Below are 17,775 nucleotides of genomic sequence, written 5' to 3'. Positions count from 1 at the left end.
ACTTTCTAGTGGAGTCAGCCTCCTGAACGTATTCTTGCTACAAATGTTTCTGTCCTTCTAAAATGATATTAAATGATATTACCTTCTAAAATGGTATGTAAAGGAATCAGTTAGTAGTGCTGTCAACCGCCTTTTTCCTCATTTGCCTTTTGTAGATCAATTTTTCCTCATTTGCCTTTTGTAGATCTCTTCAATACCTGCACTTCCATATTCCTATTATAAGTGTAAATTTTCCTGTGACTTACCTGATCTTTTAAAATAATCTTTTCTTGTTTTTCACTGTGTTGTAACATTATTAAAGGATTTTTGTCCTTTCTTGCTTGATAGTTGGCTGTCATATTTCCTTGTACAGGAGTTTTTACCCTATTAGTTTTCAGGATAGCTTATTCTAAAAGCCACTGCCATTTTTAAAATTTATTTTTAATTTTTTGCTTTAGTTTGGATAATATCTTCTCTGATTCTTTTTCACCTAAATTAAATCTACTGAAATTGCTCTTTACATTGATCTTAAATTCTGTATGACAAAACATTAGTGTCAAATCTTTAAATGCCATCTAATTTTATAAGATTAACCATATATATGACACTAAAACATCTCAATTTGTTCTATAATCTCAATTTGAAAGTGCCATAACTGATTGAACTTCATTGCAATTGAACTTCATCCAAGCATTGCAATTACCCTACCTAAATCTTCTGGTAATTCCAAGTTTCATCTTTCCAGCTTTCAGCTTCCTTTCCAATCACCCATTACTTATCCTTTCTGGACTTTGAATTGAGAAACTTTGTTTGCTGGCAAATTAAAAATTGATATATTATTTCAGTTATTCCATTATAGTGTGGGACATAGCCTTAACAGTATCACTGCTATTCAAATTCTTAATGTGGTTTTATGCCATGAACCATTTCTCCAATAAATAATTACTTTTCAGGTAACTCAACCTGTTCATACCACCCAAGTTCTCTTGTTCCTAAACATCAAATTTAGAATTATTTTATTTTGACAATTTTAGGTTTTCCTTGGTTCAGAATCATAAGATTGGGGAAAGCCTGTGGAATATAGATAAATGCATCTCATATTTCATCTCCCAGTTGTAGTGGTCCTCATAAATGAGGAAATTATATAGGAGCAGTGACTACATTTCCTTATGGCTTCCGTTTGGCCACATCAACTTCCAGGTATAAGTATGAAACTTCAACATTTTTTCTCTAATAAACCTTAAAATATTCGAAGTTTACAGGGAAGGATGACTAGACTAGGAGCTCCTAGTCTTGCCAGCATCATTCTCAATGAAGATACTGGGTCCTCCCAAAATTGCAGATTTTAACATAGTGAGGTTTCATCGCAGAGGTTGATTGAAGATAGCCTTTCTGTTTGGATAACTTTTATACAATTAAAAAAACCAATTGCATTTAAATACAGTTACTCATCATTCAGTACAAGTTCACATTGCAACATGCTGAAGTAGCAGAGGGGGAGCAACAATTCTTTCGGCCGGGGAGGAAAACAAGAGTTCATGTCCGAGATACAGGAATCTTTCCCGCCTCCCCCTGCAGGTATCAGCGTATTTCCTTGCTCGGGTCGTTTTGCGCGGGTGCCTTATAATCCCCGTGTCACCCAGATCCTCCGAGACCGCACCTCGGCTATGGTTGCCATGACGTCGCCCCGCTCACTCCCCCTCGGTAGGCTTTGGCTTCGCTGCTGCCGCGTGCAGCTCGCTCGGACGCGCCCAAGCACGACTGCGCGAGAGGGCCGTGGGCTTTGGCTAATTGTAGCGGCGGATCCGGTCACGTGCCGTAGCGCTCGGGGCCGCGCCTCTACCCCTCCTCCCCAGTTGGCCCAAGCCAGGCTCGGGCGCGCGCGCTCAGGTCCGAATGTTGTGAATAAAATGCGCCGTTTGTTACACCCCGGCGGCGCAGGCAGCTCTTAAAGGACCAGAGACCCCGGGTGGCCGGCGCCTTCTTCGACCTCCCCGGCTCTGGGGGCAACTCGGAGGAGGCTGCAGCTCTCTGCAAGCGCCAAGGAAAACAAAGAAGCGACCGGAAACAGCCGTGGGGGGCGCGGGCACGGGGCTCGGAGCCGGCGCCCAGGAACCACGGCAGAAAGGAGGGCTGATGTGGGGTGCAGCTGCACCCGGAGAAGTGGAGCAAGCAGGCAGGTAGGCAGATCGGGGCGAGGAGGGCTCGCGTTGTATGCATTCACGGCTGCGAGCTGGAGATGCACGGGGAGGGAGGGAGGGAGGGGCGCGCCGCTCGGGCTGCGAAGCTTAACGGTCCTCCGGATGGTTAAGGCCCTTTTAAGCCGTAATTAAAACCGGGTTTTAAAAATGCAATTTGGGTGGTGTTCGCTTTCTGCTAAAGATGGATATAGGTGATGCTCCTGGGGGAGGGTCAAATGGGCGGGCACTGCAAACTGCGGCTTCCCAACAACAAAAATGCAGTCCGGGGCATTTTCTCCTCCTCCGCTATCGACTGCACCTGCATCGCCTTGGATCCCCTCTCCTGACCTTTGAGAGGAAAAAGGCGAGAGACATTCCCAGGAAAGAGCAGAGTGGGATGGGAAGAGGAATTGCGGGCGACCCCCGGGGGAAGATGAACGGCCACTGCCTGATCGAGATCGGGTCCGGCGTTTTGCAGCAAACGCAGAGCAGCTGGGTGGCAATCAAAGTGCGGGATTTATTCCGATTGGGATTGACGGGCAATGACAGATTTCGAGCCCGAAAAACGGTTGGTGGCGTCTGGGTCGCCGGTTTGTGTTGTGAAACAAATTTCTGAAGGTGACTTGTGAAGGCAAAGGACATGTGGAGGCAACAGGGACCAGGGTGGGGTGGGGGTGGCGGAGGTCATGGTTGGAAGTAGCTTTCAGGCACTGCTTCTTTTTCTCTCTTGTACAGAGGGGGGTAACCTTTCCGAGCGTTTATGGCCATGGTGGTTTCCTGTCATGAGTTTCTCTAAAGCTGCTACTGCTTTTCCTTCGCTGCTCCTTTCCAGATGTTGAACTCCTTAAACTTCATGAAGTCCGGGTAGAATGACATGGGGAGGGGGGAATTGTGGGAGGCGTGTTCCAAATGATGGAGCATGCATGTGGGAGATGGAACCGTATGGAGGTTTTATTTCAAGATGCCAATTCTATGAGAACCACCTCTTGAACAGAGCCAGTCTCCTTTTTGATTCTCACAAAGTTTGCGAACCTCTCTTGTTCCCCGGAAACATTGGAAACATACTGCAGGTTGTTCCACGAGAGGGGAACATTTTCCTTCCTTGGTTTCTCCAAATGGATCCAGAACTGTATGGTTTGAATTGAAATGGAGGAGAGGCACAGGAAGTGTAAGCAAAGTTATTGGTTATTAGGTTTGGTTTTAGAAATGACAGCAAATAAAACGGGAAATTTCTACAAAAGGAGAAAAATCTTAAAGTTGTTTTGAAGAGTTTGTTGGCGCTGGGGCTGTTATTACTCTAAATTAATTAAAGGAGAATATGAGTTGAAATCAAAATTGCTATTTAAGTTTGTGACATAACTGGTCTACCAATAATTTCTGATTGATCTACCAGTCAGAAAGTATGATGAATTTATCTGTCTTGGATTTTGCATATCTTGATATATTTTGGGACCCCTTTTTCTTCCTTACTCTCTGTCTTGTTTCTCTGTTTAACTCATAGTGTTTATGCAAAATTTGAAGCATGTGATAGTGACATGCTTCACAAGAAATGTGGAGAGATGGGTCTGGTACATTCTGGGATTTCCCCAATATCTGTACTGCCATGATGATTTGGTACATTTTTCCTTTTAAAACTAGCATTTTACAGGAAGCACAATATTATTTTCTGTGGCGTGCCTGGTGAGGCCTGAAGGCAAATATGCATTCTATATGTTAGCTGATTGCCACTCTGTTCAGTTAGAGGTCACAGAACTCATGGGATTTAACATAATGGAACAGCTAGAAGGCTTGGATAATGTCTGAGGAGATACTTAGCTTAGGTGCAGGAAGCTTTCCCCAATCTGTATTTGGATTTCAGTTCCCAGTTAGCTTTCCTTTGAGAATCAGGATCCCAGTGTACCTGGAGGGCACCAGGTTGAAGAAAGCTATTCCACTATAATGCCCTATTATGTTATTCTGAAGATTTTTCCCAGTTGACATAGCAGTGCTGATGAGTGAAAATAATTGCTTTATTGTGTCAGTTAATTCCACTTGAAATGGAAAGCTTTTATAGCAATGGCTAGCCAAGGAATTATTAGATGAATTGACACATTGTTAGTTGCCAGACAGTTTTTATTTGCCATTAATAGATGCGGTAGATTTGATAGTTAAGATGAAAAGGATGCCCTCTCCTAACATATTGTCTCCTGCTGAGTGTCCAATGATAAAATTATTTGAGTTAGGGGCAACGTGATTTCCATTCCACTCTAAATGGAAAAGTACCTTGGTCCTATTCAGATCCTTTCTTCTGCATTTATATGTGAAATTTAATGTAGAAAAAAGTGAAGTCTTACACTTAGGCAAGAAAAAGCAAATGTACACGTATAGATTGAGAGAAACCAGGCTTAATAGCAGTAACCGTGAGAGGGATTTTGGAGTCTTAGTAGACAACCAATTAAATATGAGCCAACAGTGCGCAGCAGCAGCCAAAAAAGCCAATGCAATCCTACTGTAATTTGCATTAACAGAGGGATTCAATCAAGATCACATGAGCTACTAATACCACTCTATAAAGCCTAAGTAAGGCCACACCTAGAATACTGCATCCAGTTTTGGTCACCACACTATAAAAAAGATTTTGAGACTCTAGAAAAAATGCAGAGAAGAGCAACAAAGATGATTAGGGGACTGGAGGATAAAACATATTAAGAACGATTATAGGAACTGGGCATGGCTAGTCTAGTGAAGAGAAGGACCAGGGGAGACATGATAGCCGTGTTCCAATACTTGAGGGCCTGCCACAGAGAGGAAGGAGTCAACCTATTTTCCAAAGCATGTGAAGGTCAGACAAGGAATAATGGATGGAAACTGATCAAGGAGAGATTCAACCTAGAAATAAGGAGAAATTTTCTGACTGTGAGAACAATCAACCAATGGAACAGCTTGCCTTCAGAGGTTGTGGGAGCTTCATGACTGAAGCTTCATCACTTCATCACATATATACATTTAAGGAATTTAAATTGAAACTGCTGGATTTTTCATTCAAAAAACCCCAAATTTTCTTTAATGTAACCATCTGTTCTTGGAACCAAATTGTTTTCGCTTCATTATCTGTTGTTCAGGCCTAGTAAAGTGTCCTTGTTTTAAAAAAAAAATTAGGAGCAATTTATTTATTTATTTATTTATTTATTAAATTTATATACCGCCCTATTCCTAAGGGACTCAGGGCGGTGAACAGCGAACGATAAAAATACATGTAATACAAACGTTAATAATAAAAAACCAATTAAAATATACTAAACATTCTGGTCCTAGATAATTCAAGACATCCCAGTTTAAAATAAAATCAAAAAGCAATATAAAGGGAAAGTTAGCCCAGGCCGGCCTGCTGAAACAGGAATGTTTTGAGGGCACGGCGGAAAGTGCGCAGATCCGGAATCTTCTGTATCTCTGGGGGGAGTTCGTTCCAGATGGTGGGTGCCCCCACAGAAAAGGCTCTCCCCCTGGGGGCCGCCAGTCGACATTGTTTGGCTGACGGCACCCTGAGAAGCCCCTCTCTATAGGAGCGTACTGGGCGGTGAGAGGCTATTGGTGGCAGAAGGCGGTCTCGTAAGTACCCCGGTCCTAAGCCATGGAGCGCTCTAAAGGTGGTAACTAAGACCTTGAAGCGCACCCGGAAGACCACAGGGAGCCAGTGCAGCTCGCGCAGGAGGGGAGCCACATGGGAGCGCCATGCTGCTCCCATAACTACCCGCGCGGCCGCATTCTGGACCAGCTGGAGCCTCCGGGTGCTCTTCAAGGGGAGCCCCATGTAGAGAGCATTACAGTAGTCCAGGCGTGAAGTGACGAGGGCATGAGTGACCGTTTTTAACGAGTCCCGATCCAGAAAGGGACGCAACTGGCGAATCAGGCGAACCTGATAAAAAGACCTCCCGGCCACAGCTGTCAAGTGTTCTTCTAAAGACAGCCGTGAGTCCAAGAGGACGCCTAAGTTGCGAACCCTCTCCGTGGGGGGCAATGACTCATCCCCAATAGTCAGTGATGGCACCAATTGACTATATCGGGACGTCGGAAACCACAGCCACTCGGTCTTGGATGGGTTGAGCCTGAGTCTGTTCCTCCCCATCCAGATCCGTACAGCCTCCAGGCACTGGGACATCACTTTAAGGGCATCATTGGGGTGGTCCGGGGTGGAGATGTATAGCTGAGTATCATCAGCATACTGATGATACTTCACCCCAAAACCACGGATGATCTCACCCAGCGGCTTCACATAAATGTTGAACAGAAGGGGTGAGAGAACCGACCCCTGTGGCACCCCACATATAAGGGGCCTCGGGGTCGACCTCTGCCCCCCTGTCAACACAGACTGCGACCGATCAGATAGAAAGGAGGAGAACCACCGCAACACGGTGCCTCCCACCCCTAACTCCTCCAACCGGTGCAGCATGATACCATGGTCGATGGTATCAAAAGCTGCTGAGAGGTCTAATAGGACCAGGATAGAGGAGCAACCCCTGTCCCGGGCCCTCCAGAGATCATCTACCAATGCGACCAATGCCGTTTCCGTGCTGTATCCAGGCCTGAAGCCCGACTGGAACGGATCTAGATAAGCCGATTCATCCAAGTACTGAGGAAGCTGTCGCGCTACCACACTCTCAACAACCTTCGCAATGAAGCGAAGGTTGGAGACTGGACGGTAATTAGCCAACACTGCTGGGTCCAGAGAAGGCTTCTTGAGGAGAGGCCTCACCACCGCCTCCTTCAAGGCAGCAGGGAAGACACCCTCTCTCAAGGAAGCATTTATAATCCCCTGGAGCCAGCCTCGTGTAACCTCCCGAGAGGCCAGCACCAGCCAGGAGGGACACGGGTCCAATAAACATGTGGCCGCGCTTAGTCTGCCCAGTATCTTGTCCACGTTTTCCAGAGTCACAGAATCAAACTCTTCCCAGATAATATTCTCAAGACTTGCCTCCATCCTCCCTCCCGAATCTACCCAGTCAGAGTCCAAATTTTCCCGAATCTGAGCGATTTTGTCATACAAATATTGTACAAAGTCCTCGGCTCTACCCTCCAAGGGGTCCTTCCGCGCTTCCTGGTGGAGCAGGGAGCGGGTCACCCTAAACAGGGTGGCCGGGCGATTATCTGATGACGCAATAAGAGCGGAAAAATAGTTACATTTTGCCGCTTTTATTGCCACCAGGTAGGTCTTAATATGAGACCTTACCAGTGTTCGGTCAGATTCAGAACGGCTGGCCCTCCAACTGCTCTCCAGGCGTCTTTTCCGGCGTTTCATCTCCCTCAGCTCCTCGGTGAACCAGGGAGCCAGGTGAGATCGACGCCGGGTCAGAGGCCGCAAAGGCACGACCCGGTCCAAAGCTCCAGCGGCCACCCTATCCCAGATAGCCACTAGGTCTTCAGTCGAGCCGTGTGCCAGAGCCTCAGGAAATGGCCCAAGCTCCGTCTGGAACCTATCCGGGTCCATCAGGCGCCTGGGGCGGAACCACCTCATCGGTTCCGCCTCCCTGCAGCGGGGTGTGGCAGTTCGAAGGTCAAAGCGAAGGAGGGAGTGATCTGACCATGACAAGGGCTCGATCGCTATATCCCCTATCTCGAGACCACTCAGCCACTGACCAGAGACAAAAACCAGGTCCAGCGTGTTTCCCCCCGTGTGAGTAGGGCCATGAACTAACTGGGTCAGGTCCATGGCCGTCATGGAAGCCATGAACTCCTGAGCCACCTCAGACGCCTCACCGACGGATGGCAGGTTGAAGTCCCCCATGACCATAAGTCTAGGGGTATCAATCGCCACCGCGGCTATAACGTTGAGTAGTTCAGGCAAGGCCGCTGCCACGTGGCAGGGAGCCAGGTACGTAACCAGCAGGCCCATCTGCACCCCATGACCCCACTTCACAAGGAGGGATTCACATCCGGCCGTCTGAGGAACAGTGGCCTCCCTCGGACTAAGACCCTCTTTAATGATAACTGCCACCCCCCCGCCCCTTCCCTGTGACCTTGGCTGATGAAATGCCCGGAAACCGGGTGGGCACATCTCTATGAGAGGGACTCCCCCCTCCTGGCCCAACCAGGTCTCCGTAATACCCACCAGGTCCGCTCCCCCCTCCTGAACAAGATCACAAATGAGGGGGGCTTTATTTACCACAGACCTGGCAATAAAGGTTATTATGATCTAGTTAGATTATAATCCCTATGTGTATGCCTTCAAGTCAGCTTTGACTCCCGGTGATTGACTGGAGAAGTCCTTGTGGGTTTTTTGGCAAGAATTTTCAGAGTGGGTTGTTCTTCCTTCTACTTAGGGCTGAAAGGCTGAGTGCACATGGTCACCCAGATGACTTTGAACGTAAGGTGGGACTAGAACTCACAGTCTCCCAATTTCTAGGCTGTTGCCTTAACCCAGAGGTCTGCAACCTTAAACACTCAAAGAACCCATTTGGACCCGTTTCCCACAGAAAAGAAAACACCAGGAGCCACAAAACCCTTCCCGTGCCACAAAACTAACATGTAGTTGAATTAAACATTCTGTTTTCTTCTGAAACTTTTCTTTATCCATGGTTGGCCTACCAGGGGTTGAAAAGCTCAATAAATCGTGTGCCTGTGGGTGTCGCACATTGGCAGTTGTGATGCATATTTTGAGTGACAGGGAGCCACAGCAGAGGGGTGAATGAGCCACATGTGGCTCTAGACAGGTTGCTGACCCCTGTCTTAACCGCTACACCAGATTGGCTCTCCAGATTATCTCATTTGTTGGATATGGTTGAAAATACTAGAGAAAAATAGGCGAATACATAGCCTTGCAGAAAATTGTCTTGGCTTCTACCAAGATGTTTTCTTATGAATATTCTATCCTTTTTGGTGAGTATCAGAAAGCATACCACCTTTATATAATAACTACATACTTGGATTTTCAAAAATCCAATGTTGAACAAAAATTATCTCACCCAAACCCCTGAGGATAGGTGTTCTCATAGAGTGGCAACTAGCTACAAAAAAAGGAAATAAGATTACAGATAATTCTCATACTGGCAAGATGTGCAAAGTGGGATTCATGTTTGGACTTGTTTTTTTTTAAACTTTTGTCTAAAATACCTCAAGAGGAGTATTAAATTATGAACTAGCCAGCTTTGCCTATGATACCAAAAAAGAGGTGATTGGGAAGAGTTCCTAAAGGCTTCTTCTAATTGTGTGAATGGGCTTCAAAATATCAAATGTGCTTCAGGATCAACAAATGCAAAGTGGTGGTTGCTGACATAAAAGATCCAAGTTTCACCTATACCTTAAGGTGGTCTGAACAGGTAGTAACTGGCCAGAAAGAGATTTCGGAGCCATGAGGAACAGTTTGAGGTAACTGTCAGTCCTCTATGCAGGCGCTTTTTAAAAAAGGTCAAATGTTATGGTTGTAATCATTAATTTGAAAATAAAACTGCCAATATAATAATGTTCTTGCACAAATCTTAAATGAGTCTACAGTTGGAATATTGCGTATGGTTCTGATCATCACACGTTGTAAAAAGACACAAAAAAGGCAAATAATTTATTACGCATGATTACTTATTAAGATGAAGACTGTCTCCTATACAAGAAAATCTGTAGCAACTCAGTCTCAGTCTTTTGATCACCATTGTAGAATTTGAGGTCATCCAGTGAATCAATGCAGGATAATTCAGGAGTCACAGAATTAAATGGGTTTCTTTTTACACAGTGCATGGTTAAACTATAGAATTCACTGCAAGCAGTTGAAATGGTTTGAATTCTAATTTGAATGGTTTTTAAAGAAGATCAGGCTATAATTTTATTCTGTTTGGGGTTTTATATTGGCTGTTTTTAGGATTTTTATTGTTATATGTTTTTAATTCTGTGCGCCGCCCCGAGTCCTACGGGAGAAAGGCGGCATATAAATTTAATAAAAATAAATTAAATAAATAAATAAATAATATTACTGTTTTGTACCTCCTGTATCATAGAGCAACTTTCCCTAAAAGCTAGTTAATGGGTAGTGACATTAGAATGTGCTTACATTTTTAAAATGAGACTCTGGCTGTAGCTTATTAATATATACCTCATCCAGATGGTGTTGGAATTAATAATGGGCGTGTTTATGTTTATCATTGCAAGACTTTTATGACTTTCTTTGCTAATTTCATTGTATCGTCAAATGTGATCTATGACTTCTTTGTCGGATCTGGATATTCAACGTTTAAAACTCTTTCAGCCACAGGTTTTCTTGGCCCATTTGCTGTCTTATATTTTTAAGTTATGTGTCTTGTTAGTCCTGTGGATTGAGCTGGAGTGCTCTGAGCTTCTTAAAAGAAAGGAAGAGATAAAATTGGATTAACAACTAGATTTAATTACAAGTGATAGAAGAGAATGAAAGATAGGAAACAGAAAAGGCATAGAAATGAACAAGCAAATCAAAATTACTATGAGTGAGTTATTCAGGGAGAATTTTTAAATGGAGACTACGTAATATGAAGAAAATCTTAGTCTATCACTGAATACATGGAGATTTTTTCACCTCTTGCAGCTGTGTTGCTGGCAGCCTACCAGTGATGTTCCTCCAGCATAACTCTTCTAGAGGTTGTTCTGATTTAAAACTTAAAACTCTTTTTATTACAGAGCTTGTATTCAATAGTTGTTTCATCACTTTTTGCAGATCCCAAAGAACCAGTGTGGAACTGCGTTTGGAGTGTGAGATCCAGCATCACCTTTTGCCTTGTGAACATCCCCAATGCGACCATGGGAACTGGCAGTGAATAGGTGGCCTCCTGTCCCATTTGACCAGCAACAATTCCCAGGGGAGAGCTGTGGCAGCCCAGCACACCTCAGGAGAAGGTACAGTGCTTCAACTTTTAACTAATGTTGATCATCAGTGCAAACCAGCATTCTTCCTATGGGCTTCAGGGGATTCAGAGGCTTGATGTGCCTCCTTAAAACATGTCACAGAGATTGTGCTGCATGATTACAGATGACCCCTCTAGTTTTTAAAGAATACATATGTGGTTTAAAATAGCAGCACTCAGTTCCATATTAAAATAAATGTAAATTTTGCCTCAATTCTTGATCACTTAGTGTCCATATTAGCTTCTCTGCAACTTCATGGAAGTGCTCTTTTCACTACTACTACTGAGATATTTTTGGATTTCCCAGTCTAGTCAGTGGCTCCAAGATTTCTTCACAATCCCACATGTTGATATTAAACAGGTCCACATCTTCCTCTCTCCAATTGTTTCAAAATAATCTCGGTTCAACTAGGAACTCTCACTTGCTGTGACTGCCTTCTATAACAAAGCCAATATAGCCAAAAAAACCTGTTCAGTTTCTTGGTGAGCTTTATAGATCTTCCACAAGAAATTTTTTATAAACTTATGGATGGGTTGTTACAGTCACATTACTATTGATGTGGGACAGATATCAGAAATGGTTGGAAATAAATTTTTATTCCATGATATAATATTCATAGTAAATTTCTGTTTGATGACCATATCTACTTCTAGATTAGGGATGTCAAACTCAATTCCATTGAGGGCTGCATCAGCATTGTGGTTACCTTCAAGGGGTGTGTGTGTGGCAGGGACTGGGCGTGGTCAGGGACGGGTAACAGTTGACTGGGTGGGCGTGGCCAGGGTGGGCGTGGGCAGCTCGACGTCCGGGGCCGCCTGTGGGGGACTGGGCAGGCCTGGGGAAGATCCAGCTGTCTCCGGTGGAGGGGGGCGGAATCGGCTGGTGCCGGGGCCTGATCCACTGTAGGAGCAAAGACAGAGGTGGGATCATTGTGGGGCAACCCAGCTGGTTGCCGTCACTGCCATGCCACAGCCCCTGCATGCTCGGTCCTCATGGCCAACCTCATCTTCCAGCTCCACCACACATATGGGATGAGCCTTCTACCCGCTGCCCCACCAATGATGGCCCTGGTGAACGGGAAGGGTGGGAATCCCTGTCTACAAAAGGTAGTCAGGACTGTGCAGCCCATGCAGCACAAGTGGGTCTGAGCTTCAAGACCACCAGGTCGACCCTCCAAAGAGTAGGCGGAGGCAGAGATGCAGTAGAGGAGGCATGGGATCCAGTCTGCCAGATGTTCCGGGCAGCTGCGTGGCTGCTGGCTCCATCTGAGCTGTAATGGCCGCAGGCAAACAAGACAGACAATGGGATGGGGTAGGCAGCTGTCTGGTGGGCCAGATAATGTGCCTCTTCCCCTGCACCACTGCTTCCACCTGCTGCTTGGAGGGCCGGCCCAGCAGTCGCAGTGCCCCGTCCCCAGCTGTGCTGTGCAGACTGAGGAGCCCCAGAGTGTGCTCTGCTGCTGTTGCGAGACACCGTCACACACCCCCCCCACGCACGCTCGCTGCCTCTTGTGCACACATCTGAAGAACCTTGTGCTCATCTCTGCTCCAATACTTTATAGACTAAATTTCTTTCACACAAATATGTTTCTGTTACCAGAAATGTGTTGACTGATGCTGATTAGTCTTTTTGCTGGCTGGCATCATCTTCCAGGATGTTGGCAGTATACAGTTGTACACTGGATTATGAATGTGGGTTGGTTACATTAACTCCAAACAACATCAAACATTTTTTTTAAAAAAATAGATTGTTTCTGTAGCAGCCTGAATCTCTAGTCCAGTAGTATGTTGACAAGAGTTCATCTTCCAGCACACACAGGAAAAGCTTTAAAACATTTTAGACTATACAATTAAACCTCCATCATAAAAACTTTTTAGACTAATGGAATAACAGGGGGAAAATGTTTTCAAGAAAAAGAGAAGAGTAATTCCAGGTTGTGCTGCTGTTTGCTTTTGAGTCTAGTGTGTCTGAAATATAAAGCTTTCCTGGGCATTGTCTATACATAAAGGAAACTGAGTATGTGGCTATCTAAGTCGTGTATATGAAATAAAGATAAAAAGTACTGCTTTCAGGAAAGGCAACAAAGCATCCTGGAGATGGATTGTTATTAGGACACTTTAGCTTGTTAAGGAATAGTGAAAATGCAGGATATACAATTTACAAATAGAGAAAAAACTGGACTACTTGATTACTAGAGGAAGCTGGGGTGGTGGTTTAGACTCAGAAATATATGCAAGAGAATCTGTGAAGAGAGTATTTTTCAGGAGAGATTTTCCCATTACAATTTCAATGTTTGGATCATGAACACTCAACTTGAATTGTTTATGATTCTATGTTGTTATCTAAAATTTGTATCAGCAGGCTATTATTAATCTCCACTGGATTAAAATCTCCACTGCTCTATTACTTAGTGTGCGTGTGAGTGAGTGTGTACAGAGAGGAAGATAAATGAGGGAAATTTTAAAACATTAAAATACCTAAAAAGAAGAGAGATAACAAAAAAATATAGTTTTGATTTCCGACTTCTCCTTTTTTATACATTTGCTAATTGGTGATACAGTATTTGTAAATACTCAGGTAGACTGTAAGTAATTGTATGTATGTGCCTGATGTGTTGTATGTGTGGGTTATTGTTAATTGTAAGGCAAAACAAGCGTTTCAGGAGCAGAGCTGGGGGAGTCCATTGTTAAGGAGATGGAATGTTGAGGTAATGAAGAGAAGAGTCCTTGGCTGAGGATGGAATTTTCAGTATCTCTATATTGCAATTTCCTTCGTAGGACTGCCCATGGGCTATACCGTGAGGGGAGAAAGGAGGCTTCTAATCTTTGATTTAGATCAGATATGTCCAAGGTCCAGCACTGGATAGCTACTAAAAGAGCCCCATGAGATTGTATATAAAAAAATAAAAAAGGAAGTTTGTTATTTATATACATTATATTACATATTTTATACATAGCCCAAGAAAATTCCTCTTCCTTCAAGGTGGCCTAGGCAAGCCAAAAGGTTGCACATCCATGGTTTCGATCAGGGGGGGACGGACTATGGCTCTTTTATGACTTGTGGACTTCAATTCCCAGAATTCCTGAGCCAGCCAGGAATTCTAGGAGTTGAAGTCCACAAGTCATAAAAGAGCCATATTGTAGTTCCCCACTTCTGGTTTAGATGAAACTACGGGGAGTTTTGTTTGGGGGCAGGGAAGATCAGTTTGGGCTTGAAAAGGTTAGGTAAAGAGAGGAACTGGGTTTGACCATGGTCATTTCGAACGAGGTTCAGCCTCGTTCTGAAACCTTCTTGGTCTCAGAATTCTTTAATTTTAAATACATTTGATTTGTACTTGGACTGTAAAATTCTATAAAATAATTGTAACAGAATGGGTTTTTTTGTCTGATTTTACAGTATTGTGGCTGCCTCTTGGCATTAACATGTACTCCGTCCATTCTCCAAAGGCTATTCTTTTCCTTCAATATACTTTTTCTCCAAATCTATTTTATTTTTTTAAAACAATATAGTTCCTATGTGCTATTGTTCTGAGGGTTCCAGTTTAAAATGGCATTAAAACTTGTATTCACAAGAATCTCTTTAAAATTTTTTTACATTTTTCTTCCACCTATATCTTTTACTTGAATGCAGAAGGAGTTTATGAATATGACTTTCATGGCCATCCACCATTTCTTTCCTTTGATGACGGGAATCATTTATCCTTACAGTATTTAAATGTGTACCAGAGTGATGAACAACTATAGTTTTAAAAGAAACATTTTTATTAGCATTCCTACAAAGATCACACCCTTTGGCAGGGTCCAGCCAATCTTGATATATCTCAAAAAAAAAAAAACTACCGTATTTTTTGGACTATAAGATGTACCGTTATATAAGACGCACCAAGATTTTGAAGAGGTAAGTAAGAAAAAAAGGGCTTTTGCCCTCCCCCATCCCCCAGGAGCATTCTGCAGGCCTCCCAAACCCTCTGCGCGCCCTATTTTTCACAAAAACAGGCCCGTTTTTGCAAAAAATGGGGCATGCAGACGGTTTGGAAGACCTGCAGAGTGATCCTGGGGGCTGGGGGAGGGCAAAAACGCCCCTGCTTTTGCTCTCCCCAGCCCCCAGGAGCACTCTGCAGGCTTCCCAAACCCTCTGTGCACCCTGTTTTTGCGAAAAACAGGCCCATTTTTCACAAAAATGGGAGAGCAGGGCAGGGCTTCAGGAGGCTAAAATGGCTGTATTTGGTGTATAAGATGGACCAACATTTCCATCCTCTTTTAGGAGGGAAAAAAGTGTGTCTTATACTCCGAAAAATATGGTAAGTGGAATTGAACCTGATTAATACTTGGATGAAAGACCATCACAAAAGAAATACTATAGAATAGAATAAGATATTTTTGAAAAGGTCCAAGGTCCAGAAGAAAGGAGTGGTAATCACTTTATGTTTTTTTCCAAAATGTTTTTTAGAAACTTCTTCAGGTGTATATATGTAGGTAGTCACTAGGGACTTTGCTCTTCTTTACATAAAGCAGATGTGACTTCTCAATTCTTCTTGTTACACCATTATGCATTAGTGTGTGGCACTGCAATGCTATCTATGATAAAATCAATTACTTAATTGGAAAGAGTGTGAAATACCAATCCAGACATTTTAATAGAGAATTTTTAAAAAGCATATTAAAAAAACAAAAGAAAGACAACATGGTTATTTAACTGCACCTTAAAACTGTTATTGAGTTGGACAATATTCCATTTCCACATAAATTATTAAGGCATTTTCATTAGAAGCAGCTGAGTAAAAGTTGTTTGTGTGTGATAAATGTCTGAAGAAGCTACTTCTTCCAAATATGAAAGAATGAGAAAAAGGCTATTTTTAGACGTAATCATATATATCACGAACATGATTTCAACAGCACCTTGGCTCTAGTTTAGTTTTTAACCATTTTAATATATTGTACATGTGAGCCCAGGGCCAGTTGAGAAAAGGAAAAGGGAATGATATCCCCAAGATTTCTCTCCCAAGAAGTTCAACCTGAACTGAATCATGATTAGTTTCTTGTAAATGCCTGACTTTCCATTCCAAGCGACATTGCTCCAATCATAAAACATAAATAATGTTGTTCTAACGGGTCTGAGCATACCAAAAAAATGACTTCCATATAGTCATACCAGTCTTAACATGCTGAACATTAGCTTTATGAAGCTGATTCCATCCATTCTCTGCAGCCATGGCAGATATCCCCCAAAGTGCCTTCTTTGCTCTCAAGGGACAGTTAAAGGGATGGCAACATAAAATTGCTGTTTATGTTGAACTGTTGGGTTGTGTTGACGGATGCTGCATGAAAGACAGCTGAAATTATGATTATTTCTCCATGAGCAAAAGACAATCCCCATCCACACATACCATCCAATCTTCTAATTCTTCCTTCATCTGAATTTCCTCATAATATCTCCTACCATAGTTCTTCATATTTCCCAACACTCAATAGACTAAGTCTAGTGGACTTACTGCTACCCTTAACAGATATCCAGAACAATCATGGTCTAGTCTTAGCAAGTAAGACCGTGGAAAATGTACAGTTCCATCAACCTCCCTTCACTTTCTTTAAAAGAGGTTGAATACCAAAGTGCTTTCCTGATCTATTGTATGTTTATTTAAATGTAAATCCTACCGATTGCAATATACAGAATTGTAGTGCCAATGTAACTCTCAAAGATGGTTCTTCCATGCAGTGTCAAGCCTCAGTAATGTCTCAGCAGACATGAACTGGCATAGAAGTGGGGGAGGAATTTTTCTACAGAAATCTTACCTAATGTCAGAAATAGAGAGAAAACTACCCATGAAAGCCAGAGCATCCTGCTGAGGCGAGGAGATCTGCAAATACAACAGAAAGGAAGGATTAACTATCTTGAAGATAAAACTGCCTGGTTGTTTGTAAGATCACATTCGTTGCTGAGAATGTTGTCCTTGGAAAGCAGGAATCATGTTCCTTTAAAAAATTTATCACAATAAAAAGGCAAAGAGAATTTACTCAGATGTCATGTTTTATATCTTTATTATGCCTCTCAAGTATTATATAAAAACATATGTTCTCTGGGTGTAGTGGCTAGATAAATGTTAAATTGCATTAGCAACAAAAACTTCCTATCGTATCTTACAAACAAGAGAGTCTCTGTTTATCACAGAATTTCAATATGCCCTCTTATCAAACTGCCTAACATAACCAGAAAAAATGTATGACATAAGGAGCATATTGTGCAAGCCGAAGAGAGAAGACTAATATACAAATTTATCCACATAGACCCAGAAGAAATGGGATGGTAAAGGGAAAACTCAATGTAAAAATAGAATACAGAGAGAGGAAATTTTGTTTGTCACAATGTATTCAAGAAATAACTTCTAGAAAAATAAAGCATTAATAAAATACTTCTGAAGCAGTGGAAATTCGGAATCAAATTTTTACTCAGTGCGGCATTGGAATATTGGCTACCAGTTTGTTAGGTTTCCAACAATTCCTAAGAAATTAACTAGTAATGCTTGGTGTCCTGCATACTGAAAAATACAATTTTGCAGAACTGGAGCAAAACAAACAGAGGATCTGGTACGGTCACATACACTTGGTGCTGGCGCCAATAGGATCTTCTCAAACTGTTGATGTATCTACATCCCTTGTCAAGCTTAGGAGCTCCTAGACAGAAGGATGAAAAGGTTAATATCCCAGCTAGGCATGGACTCTGGCCTGCTATAAAACTATTATGGACATTTATTTATAGTAACATAGAAAAGACTGATCTG

The 17,775-nt window shown here is 43.0% G+C and overlaps 1 protein-coding gene across 4 annotated transcripts in view; it reads left to right on the top strand.

Annotated features, from left to right (window-relative positions):
• Positions 1–359: 359 nt before the first annotated feature.
• Positions 360–17,775, top strand: part of RNF44 (ring finger protein 44) — an 89,947-nt gene continuing 72,531 nt past the window's right edge. For 2 of the 4 annotated variants that reach the window (XM_060688481.2, XM_087887551.1), the window contains exons 1-2: positions 419–2,159; positions 10,810–10,988. The gene's annotated coding sequence lies outside the window, so the exon portion shown is untranslated. Of the gene's footprint in view, positions 2,160–2,405; positions 2,728–10,809; positions 10,989–17,775 lie in introns of those variants that run through there. The other 2 variants (XR_015732597.1, XM_087887552.1) reach the window with 2 other exon arrangements.

Source organism: Pantherophis guttatus, chromosome 2 (genome assembly GCF_059756535.1).
Source record: "Pantherophis guttatus breed Tessera chromosome 2, ASM5975653v1, whole genome shotgun sequence".
Lineage (NCBI taxonomy): Eukaryota > Metazoa > Chordata > Lepidosauria > Squamata > Colubridae > Pantherophis > Pantherophis guttatus.
This window is presented reverse-complemented; position numbering and strand designations above follow the sequence as displayed.